Raw genomic sequence first — 10,433 nt, 5'->3', positions numbered from 1 at the left:
CTTCAAGGGCTGTTTACATGAAATTTCCTACCCACCATTCCCCTCAGACGATCTCTGAACCCCAGGTCCAATATGGGCTAAGAATTCGCTCAGACTATATCAATGAAAATGAGCCTGCACGATCAGATGTGGTCAGCACAGTAATGGTCGGGCTGGTGCTAATATCGCACTTGACTGACCAACAACTTGGAAACTCTACCCCTTACAATATGATTCTCAGTCCCCATTCAGTGACCAATTTCATAGAAATAGACTTGCAACAGTGTTAAAACCTGCATGGCATTCAGACAAAGGATGGGGTCAGTTTGCTCATTGTAACCATGATCATGTTGTTCCATAATTTCACAGCAGTGTGGTGTACTCAAACTAGAAGGCCAACCAAAATGCCTCAAGCTGTACTCATATGACTATTTTTGTACTCGTCAAGCTCAGGGATGATTGGGGAAAAGAACATTTTCTATTTTGGGCACCCTATTTCAGCATCAAGCACTCACAGGTCAGCTATTGCAGAGTTAGGTGCAGAAAATCATTCTTTTTATTCTGTACCAATAAAATAGCTGAGTCCCAAATTCAGAACAGCTCCTCCTGTCCCACGGTGACATTTTCTCACACCAGCCTCTCTGAGTGAGATAGTCAATTTAGTGCTGATTGAAACCGCAATAGGGGCAGTTCTAAGGTTCAATCGTGACTTATTTCATATAGTACGCTTACATGCAGCAGACAGAGGAGACTTCCATCCCATCACGCTGGGGTGCATGTGAACTCAGGTTCGAGGTAAACGTTGAGTGGCGAGCCCACCCACTCCCTTGTTTGGTGCTCAATTCGATTATGTCATACATGGTGGGGCTGATTCCATGCACCACATAACCAGCTTCCTCAAACTGTGAGGAAGTCATCAGTTACTGAGGCCAGGAAAATTAGCTAGAAGGCTGACTCCTATTTGATAAAGGATATTATTTGCACCTATGGCTTCTGACACTCTTGCCCTCAACCACATGAAAGATACAACAACACCTGGGTGTCACAACCAGGCTGTCCACCGAGCAAGCTGATGAACTCCTGCAGCAATGTCCTGAGGCTGAGATGATTGGCCTCCAACAACCACGACCATCTTCCTTTGTGCTCGGTATGACTCCAGCCACTGGAGAGTTTTCCCCCTGATTCCCATTGACTTCAATTTTACTTGGGCTCCTTGGTGCCACGCTCAGTCAAATGCTGCCTTGATGTCAAGGGCAGTCACTCTCACCTCACCTCTGGAATTCAGCTCTTTTGTCCATTTTTGGACCAAGGCTGTAATGAGGACTGGAGCCGAGTGGTCCTGGCGGAACCCAAACTGAGCATCGATGAGCAGGTTATTGGTGAGTAAGTGGCGCTTGATAGCACTGTCGACGACACCTTCCATCACTTTGCTGATGATTGAGAGTAGACTGATGGGGCGGTAATTGGCCGGATTGGATTTGTCCTGCTTTTTGTGGACAGGACGTACCTGGGCAATTTTCCACTTTGTTGGGTGGATGCCAGTGTTGTAGCTGTACTGGAACAGCTTGGCGAGAGGCGCAGCTAGTTCTGGAGCACAGGTCTTCAGCACTACAGCCAGGATGTTGTCGGGCCCCATAGCCTTTGCTGCATCCAGTGCACACAGCCGTTTCTTGATGTCACGTTTTTTTTTATTTGTTCATGGGATGTAGGCGTCGCTGGCAAGGCCAGCATTTATTGCCCATCCCTAATTGCCCTTGAGAAGGTGGTGGTGAGCGATCCATGTGGAGTGAATTGAATTGGCTGAAGACTGGCTTCTGTGATGGTGGGGATATTGGGAGGAGGCCGAGATGGATCATCCACTCGGAACTTCTGGCTGAAGATGGTTGCAAATGCTGGACTCCGCCATCATTGAGAATGGGGACATTAACAGAGCCTCCTCCTCCCGTTAGTTGTTTAATTGTCCACCACCATTCACGACTGGATGTGGCAGGACTGCAGAGCTTTGATCTGATCCGTTGGTTGTGGAATCGCTTAGCTCTGTCTATAGCACGTTGCTTCCGTTGTTTAGCATGCATGTAGTCCTGTGTTGTAGCGTCACCAGGTTGGCACCTCATTTTTAGGTACGCCTGGTGCTGCTCCTGGCATGCTCTTCTACACTCCTCATTGAACCAGGGTTGATCCCCTGGCTTGTTGGTAATGGTAGAGTGAGGAATATGCCGGGCCATGAGGTTACAGATTGTGTGCAATATTCCATGCTGCTCTGATTTCTTTTGTTTTTTTGAGATGATCCTTTTTCTAAATCAAGGTTGAACAGCTGAGGAAGAATGTTAGATCACTTATCTTCCCTTCCCTTCCCTTTTAAAAGGGAACTGGATAAGTACTTGAAAGGAAAAAATTTGCAGGATTACAGAGATAGGGCGGGGGAGTGGGACCAGCTGGATCGCTCTTACATAGAGCCAGCGTGGGCTCGATGGGCCGAATGGCCTCCTCCTGTGCTGTAACCTTTCTATGATTCTATGCTTCTATGATCTGAGATATGGGGCCCGATATTACCAGGGCGGCAGGTTCGCGGCGGTGGGGGGGGGGGGCACACCCGGTGAAATCAGTCTGCCCCGCGCGCAATCGCAGGCTGATTGGATCCACTTACCTTGTCTTCCGGGTTCCCCGCTGCTGATCTGTGCTTCGGGCGGACTGCGCATGCGCAGTCAGGTCTGTCAGCTGGAGGAGCTCGATTTAAAGGGGCAATCCTCCACTGACTGATGCTGCAAGAAATAGGAAAAATTACAGCATGGAGCAGCCCAGGGGGAAGGCTGCTCCCAGGTTTAATGATGCCTCACTCCAGGTATCATTGGATGGGGTGAGGAGGAGGGGGAGGACAGAGATCTTCCCCCCGGTGGGCGGGAGGAGGCGGCCTGCCTCTGCCACCAGGAAAGCCTGGCTCGAGGTGGCAGAGGAGGTCACCTGCACCACCAACATATCGCCCACCTGCATACAGTGCAGGAGGCGCTGCAATGACCTAAGTAGGTCAGCCGAAGTGGGTACACTTACTCATTCCCCTACACTCCATCTGCCCATCACCGCCCCCACCCCACATCTCCTTCGGCACTGCCAACACTACTCTGTCACATCACCCCTCACACCCACTCAAAGCTCATCCTCATCTTACCTGCACTTACTCACCTCGCCAGTACTCACCCCGCCATTACCACTCAACCCAATCCTCATACAATCTCATGGCTCTATCTCGTACTCACCCTCTCGTGCATCTCTTTCACGGCCAGCCTCACTCAACCTGCCACTACCTGTGCTGCAGCCACAGGGCATGCATCACATATGTGCAGTAGGCAGCGTAAGGCAAACGTGTCGTGAGCATGAAGGGGATGCACAAGGGTGTTTGATGGTTTATCATGGTTTTTACCTATATTTAATTTCTGATCAACTCACATTACGTATTATACTGTCACCACTACTGCCACATCTTTGCGAATCTTGTCTGGTTTGTGCAATAATGCCCTTTCCTGAGGATCACAATGAAGACCCACAAGTGATGCCACCCATTGTGTCACTGCAAAGTGGGTGTAGGTGTATTTGCCGGGCTCTTTTGTGCAGACGGCTGAGAGACGTCGGCGATGTCCCCGATGGCACCCTGGAAGGATGCGGAGGAGAAGTTGTTGAGGGCAGTGGTGGCTTTGACAGCGACAGGTAAGAAGATGGTGCTCGGGCCAGCCGGGAGCAGCTCGGCATGAAGGAGGCTGCAGATGTCCACGACTACATGTCGAGTGACTCTGAGCCTCCGTGTGCACTGCTGCTCAGAGAGGTCCAGGAAGCTGATCCTCGGTCTGTGGACCCTGTGGCGAGGGTAGTGCCCCCTGCGACGCATCTCTCTCTGCGGTTGCCCTCCCTCCTGCTGTACAGGTGGATTTGTCATAGCACTGTGTTGTGGAGCTCCACGTGTCAGAGGTGGACGGCGTGGATGGCGAGGCTGGTGATGCTGTTCGCCCTCCGAGGAGGTCATGACTGCAGCTACAGCGGCCCCCATCCGGAAGATGTACATCTGAGGGGGTCAGCAATGTAGGTACATGTCTCTGGACCCCGGGGTAAGTGTGCGAGTTGGTGACTTTGATTGTCAGGAGGAGGGTGGTGGAGGCCAAACTTTGTCCCAAGTGATGGAGTGGCCTCCTGCAATGAGTGAGGGTCTGCCCCATCTTCCTATCAAATGGACCTTTGCAGCTGCCACAGGCTGATGGCTGCAACACGTCCATTTGAACCGGGAGTGTTTCCCCCAGTACGGGAAACAGTCTCAGTTGTTTGTAAAATCCCATCCCTGCTAAAATATCTCGTTAATCAGGTCTATAAACAACCTGAAATACCAAAATAAATACTTTAAGTGGCACCCTGCCGGCTTTAATTGCTGGCGGGAGTCCCACATGCGGGAGCTGTGCGCACATGTCAGCGCGTTGTGGGAAACCCGGAAGTGGGCGGGTTGGAGCCGGGCTCCCGACCCGCCCCGGGAATCCCTGATTTTCGTGGCCCCCCCGCCAGGAACGCACCCGATTGCGAGTGTGAAAATCGAGCCCATGGTATTTCTTGTTCTTTGAAAGAAGTTTAACCTCCAAATATAAAGCTCTGTCCTCGCCTACATTTCTCTATCTGATTACGCGGGGATTCGAGCTGTTTTTTCGTTTCAGAGCTCTTGGTGTCATTTGAGCTCCTAATATTGTCTCCTCCGGCCAAGTAACTAAGGGAACACCTCAGAATGAGACTCATGAAGCAGCAGAATAAAAGAAGATAACCAAACTACATGGGTGCAAATCTCTTAAAGGGACAGTGACTTTCACTCTGGCATGACAGTTCTTATTTGTTTGGTAAGGTTGAACTACTTTCAGAGAATGTCGGTGATCTTTCTTTTTCAAGGTCGATGACAAGGTAGGTAATCTCATTTTTTGAAATTTCAGTGCACATTGCTCAGTCATTCCACATCTTTTAACATAGCACTTTTTGACTTTTGTTCTCCATGAGTGGTAAATTATATTCAGTTTAAATTGCCCCAAATAAAATACCTTGATTGGTTTTTAACCATCATGGTGGAGCCTTAATGCATATGATGTGAGAGGACAGAGGATCGATATCTGCCTCTGTTTATTTCCTGCTTTGAGTCAAGCTGCACAGAGAGGTGCCAAATTTTAGCATCTTTAGCAGCTGTCTGCAAAATTGGCCAAGGTGGTCTCACTAAACCAGTCGTTTTGGAGGGGCACCAGTCCTTTTGGCAGCAATGATGCGTGGCCTGGAAAATTTTTGAAGAGGAGAAAAAGTGGTAAAAAAAATCAAGGCTTTTACTGGAGGAAATACTCCCAAAACTACACAATGGGGTTGAATATATGGTCGGTTCTGCTGGCAGCGCTGACAGCGAGCAAGTCTTAGGCCAAAATCGAGCAGGATAGTGGCAGAAAACAGGGCAAACTGGGCAGTGAGGCTCCCACTGCCTCCCTACCCCAATTTACATTCCCCTTCCTTCAACCCCACGAGAACCACCTCCACTTCTCCACTCTGTTCCAATGAGGGAAATCCAGCCCAATGTGCTTTCAATGATGCAGGAGGCCTGGAGTGGCCATATTGTCCACAGTTTGGTCAGCGCTGTGTGTTCTCTGAACTCGGGAGTGACAGCGCTTTGTGTTCTCTGAACTCGGGATGTCAGCGCTGTGCGTTCTCTGAACTCGGGAGTGACAGCGCTGTGCGTTCTCTGAACTCGGGAGTGTCAGCGCTGTGAGCTCTCTGAGCTCGGGATGTCAGCGCTGTGTGTTCTCTGAACTCGGGAGTTTCCGCGCTGTGCGTTCTCTGAACTCAGGAGTGTCCGCGCTCTGCATTCTCTGAACTCGGGAGTGTCAGCGCTGTGCGTTCTCTGAACTCGGGAGTGTCAGCGCTGTGCGTTCTCTGAATTCGGGAGTGTCAGTGCTGTGTGCTCTCTGAACTCGGGAGTGTCAGTGCTGTGTGTTGTCTGAACTCGGGAGTGTCAGCGCTGTGCGTTCTCTGAACTCGGGAGTGTCAGCGCTGTGCGTTCTCTGAACTCGGGAGTGTCAGCGCTGTGCGTTCTCTGAACTCGGGAGTGTCAGCGCTGTGCGTTCTCTGAACTCGGGAGTGTCAGCGCTATGCGTTCTCTGAACTCGGGAGTGTCAGCGCTGTGCGTTCTCTGAACTCGGGAGTGTCAGCGCTGTGCGTTCTCTGAACTCGGGAGTGTCAGCGCTGTGCGTTCTCTGAACTCGGGAGTGTCAGCGCTGTGCGTTCTCTGAACTCGGGAGTGACAGCGCTGTGTGTTCTCTGAACTCAGGAGTGACAGCGCTGTGTGTTCTCTGAGCTCGGGAGTGTCAGCGCTGTGCGTTCTCTGAACTCGGGAGTGTCAGCGCTGTGCGTTCTCTGAACTCGGGAGTGTCAGCGCTGTGAGCTCTCTGAATGCAGGAGTGTCAGCGCTGTGCGTTCTCTGAACTCGGGAGTGTCAGAGCTGTGCGTTCTCTGAACTCGGGAGTGACAGCGCTGTGTGTTCTCTGAACTCGGGAGTGACAGAGCTGTGCGTTCTCTGAACTCGGGAGTGTCAGCGCTGTGCGTTCTCTGAACTCGGGAGTGTCAGCGCTGTGCGTTCTCTGAACTCGGGAGTGTCAGTGCTGTGTGTTCTCTGAACTCGGGAGTGTCAGTGCTGTGTGTTCTCTGAACTCGGGAGTGTCAGCGCTGTGTGTTCTCTGAACTCGGGAGTGACAGCGCTGTGTGTTCTCTGAACTCGGGAGTGTCAGCGCTGTGTGTTCTCTGAACTCGGGAGTGAAAGCGCTGTGTGTTCTCTGAACTCGGGAGTGACAGCGCTGTGTGTTCTCTGAATGCAGGAGTGTCAGCGCTGTGTGTTCTCTGAACTCGGGAGTGACAGCGCTGTGTGTTCTCTGAACTCGGGAGTGTCAGCGCTGTGTGTTCTCTGAACTCGGGAGTGACAGCGCTGTGCGTTCTCTGAACTCGGGAGTGTCAGCACTGTGTGTTCTCTGAATGCAGGAGTGTCAGCGCTGTGTGTTCTCTGAACTCGGGAGTGTCAGCGCTGTGTGTTCTCTGAACTCGGGAGTGTCAGCGCTGTGTGTTCTCTGAACTCGGGAGTGACAGCGCTGTGTGTTCTCTGAACTCGGGAGTGACAGCGCTGTGTGTTCTCTGAACTCGGGAGTGTCAGCGCTGTGTGTTCTCTGAACTCGGGAGTGACAGCGCTGTGTGTTCTCTGAACTCGGGAGTGTCAGCGCTGTGCGTTCTCTGAACTCGGTAGTGTCAGCGCTGTGTGTTCTCTGAACTCGGGATTATCAGCGCTGTGTGTTCTCTGAACTCGGGAGTGTCAGCGCTGTGCCTTCTCTGAACTCGGTAGTGTCAGTGCTGTGTGTTCTCTGAAATCAGTGGAGTGAACACTGTGCCTTCTCTGAACTCGGGAGTGTCAGCGCTGTGCATTCTCTGAACTCGGTAGTGTCAGTGCTGTGTGTTCTCTGAAATCAGTGGAGTGAACACTGTGCCTTCTCTGAACTCGGGAGTGTCAGCGCTGTGCATTCCCTGAACTCGGGAGTGTCAGTGCTGTGCATTCTCTGAACTCGGGACTTTCAGCGCTGTGCGTTCTCTGAACTCGGGAGTGACAGCGCTGTGTGTTCTCTGAACTCGGGAGTGTCAGCGCTGTGTGTTCTCTGAACTCGGGAGTGACAGCGCTGTGTGTTCTCTGAACTCGGGATTATCAGCGCTGTGTTCTCTGAACTCGGGAGTGACAGCGCTGTGTGTTCTCTGAACTCGGGAGTGACAGCGCTGTGTGTTCTCTGAACTCGGGAGTGTCAGCGCTTTGCGTTCTCTGAATTCTGTCATATTTACGTTGTGTTTTGTCTGAACTCGGGAGTGTCAGCGCTGTGCCTTCTCTGAACTCGGTAGTGTCAGTGATGCCTGTTCTCTGAAATCAGTGGAGTGAACACTGTGCGTTCTCAGAATTCGGGAGTGTCAGTGCTGTGCGTTCTCTGAACTCGGGATTATCAGCACTGTGCGTTCTCTGAACTCGGGATTATCAGCACTGTGCGTTCTCTGAACTCGGGAGTGACAGCGCTGTGTGTTCTCTGAACTCGGGAGTGACAGAGCTGTGCGTTCTCTGAACTCGGGAGTGTCAGCGCTGTGCGTTCTCTGAACTCGGGAGTGTCAGCGCTGTGCGTTCTCTGAACTCGGGAGTGTCAGTGCTGTGTGTTCTCTGAACTCGGGAGTGTCAGTGCTGTGTGTTCTCTGAACTCGGGAGTGTCAGCGCTGTGTGTTCTCTGAACTCGGGAGTGACAGCGCTGTGTGTTCTCTGAACTCGGGAGTGTCAGCGCTGTGTGTTCTCTGAACTCGGGAGTGAAAGCGCTGTGTGTTCTCTGAACTCGGGAGTGACAGCGCTGTGTGTTCTCTGAATGCAGGAGTGTCAGCGCTGTGTGTTCTCTGAACTCGGGAGTGACAGCGCTGTGTGTTCTCTGAATGCAGGAGTGTCAGTGCTGTGCGTTCTCTGAACTCGGGAGTGTCAGCGCTGTGTGTTCTCTGAACTCGGGAGTGACAGCGCTGTGCGTTCTCTGAACTCGGGAGTGTCAGCACTGTGTGTTCTCTGAATGCAGGAGTGTCAGCGCTGTGTGTTCTCTGAACTCGGGAGTGTCAGCGCTGTGTGTTCTCTGAACTCGGGAGTGTCAGCGCTGTGTGTTCTCTGAACTCGGGAGTGTCAGCGCTGTGTGTTCTCTGAACTCGGGAGTGACAGCGCTGTGTGTTCTCTGAACTCGGGAGTGACAGCGCTGTGTGTTCTCTGAACTCGGGAGTGACAGCGCTGTGTGTTCTCTGAACTCGGGAGTGTCAGCGCTGTGTGTTCTCTGAACTCGGGAGTGACAGCGCTGTGTGTTCTCTGAACTCGGGAGTGTCAGCGCTGTGCGTTCTCTGAACTCGGTAGTGTCAGCGCTGTGTGTTCTCTGAACTCGGGATTATCAGCGCTGTGTGTTCTCTGAACTCGGGAGTGTCAGCGCTGTGCCTTCTCTGAACTCGGTAGTGTCAGTGCTGTGTGTTCTCTGAAATCAGTGGAGTGAACACTGTGCCTTCTCTGAACTCGGGAGTGTCAGCGCTGTGCATTCTCTGAACTCGGTAGTGTCAGTGCTGTGTGTTCTCTGAAATCAGTGGAGTGAACACTGTGCCTTCTCTGAACTCGGGAGTGTCAGCGCTGTGCATTCCCTGAACTCGGGAGTCTCAGTGCTGTGCATTCTCTGAACTCGGGACTTTCAGCGCTGTGCGTTCTCTGAACTCGGGAGTGACAGCGCTGTGTGTTCTCTGAACTCGGGAGTGTCAGCGCTGTGTGTTCTCTGAACTCGGGAGTGTCAGCGCTGTGTGTTCTCTGAACTCGGGATTATCAGCGCTGTGTGTTCTCTGAACTCGGGAGTGACAGCGCTGTGTGTTCTCTGAACTCGGGAGTGACAGCGCTGTGTGTTCTCTGAACTCGGGAGTGTCAGCGCTTTGCGTTCTCTGAATTCTGTCATATTTACGTTGTGTTTTGTCTGAACTCGGGAGTGTCAGCGCTGTGCCTTCTCTGAACTCGGTAGTGTCAGTGATGCCTGTTCTCTGAAATCAGTGGAGTGAACACTGTGCGTTCTCAGAATTCGGGAGTGTCAGTGCTGTGCGTTCTCTGAACTCGGGATTATCAGCACTGTGCGTTCTCTGAACTCGGGATTATCAGCACTGTGCGTTCTCTGAACTCGGGATTATCAGCGCTGTGCTTTCTCTGAACTCGGGATTATCAGCACTGTGCGTTCTCTGAACTCGGGATTATCAGCACTGTGCGTTCTCTGAACTCGGGATTATCAGCACTGTGCGTTCTCTGAACTCGGGAGTGACAGCGCTGTGTGTTCTCTGAACTCGGGAGTGTCAGTGCTGTGTGTTCTCTGAACTCGGGAGTGACAGCGCTGTGCGATCTCAGAATTCGGGAGTGTCAGTGCTGTGCGTTCTCTGAACTCGGGATTATCAGCACTGTGCGTTCTCTGAACTCGGGATTATCAGCGCTGTGCGTTCTCTGAACTCGGGAGTGTCAGTGCTGTGTGTTCTCTGAACTCGGGAGTGTCAGTGCTGTGTGTTCTCTGAACTCGGGAGTGACAGCGCTGTGCGATCTCAGAATTCGGGAGTGTCAGTGCTGTGCGTTCTCTGAACTCGGGATTATCAGCACTGTGCGTTCTCTGAACTCGGGATTATCAGCACTGTGCGTTCTCTGAACTCGGGAGTGTCAGCGCTGTGCGTTCTCTGAACTCGGGATTATCAGCACTGTGCGTTCTCTGAACTCGGGATTGTCAGCACTGTGCGTTCTCTGAACTCGGGATTATCAGCACTGTGCGTTCTCTGAACTCGGGATTATCAGCACTGTGCGTTCTCTGAACTCGGGAGTGACAGCGCTGTGTGTTCTCTGAACTCGGGAG

This window comes from Heptranchias perlo, chromosome 12, assembly GCF_035084215.1.
Source record: "Heptranchias perlo isolate sHepPer1 chromosome 12, sHepPer1.hap1, whole genome shotgun sequence".
NCBI lineage: Eukaryota > Metazoa > Chordata > Chondrichthyes > Hexanchiformes > Hexanchidae > Heptranchias > Heptranchias perlo.
This window is presented reverse-complemented; position numbering follows the sequence as displayed.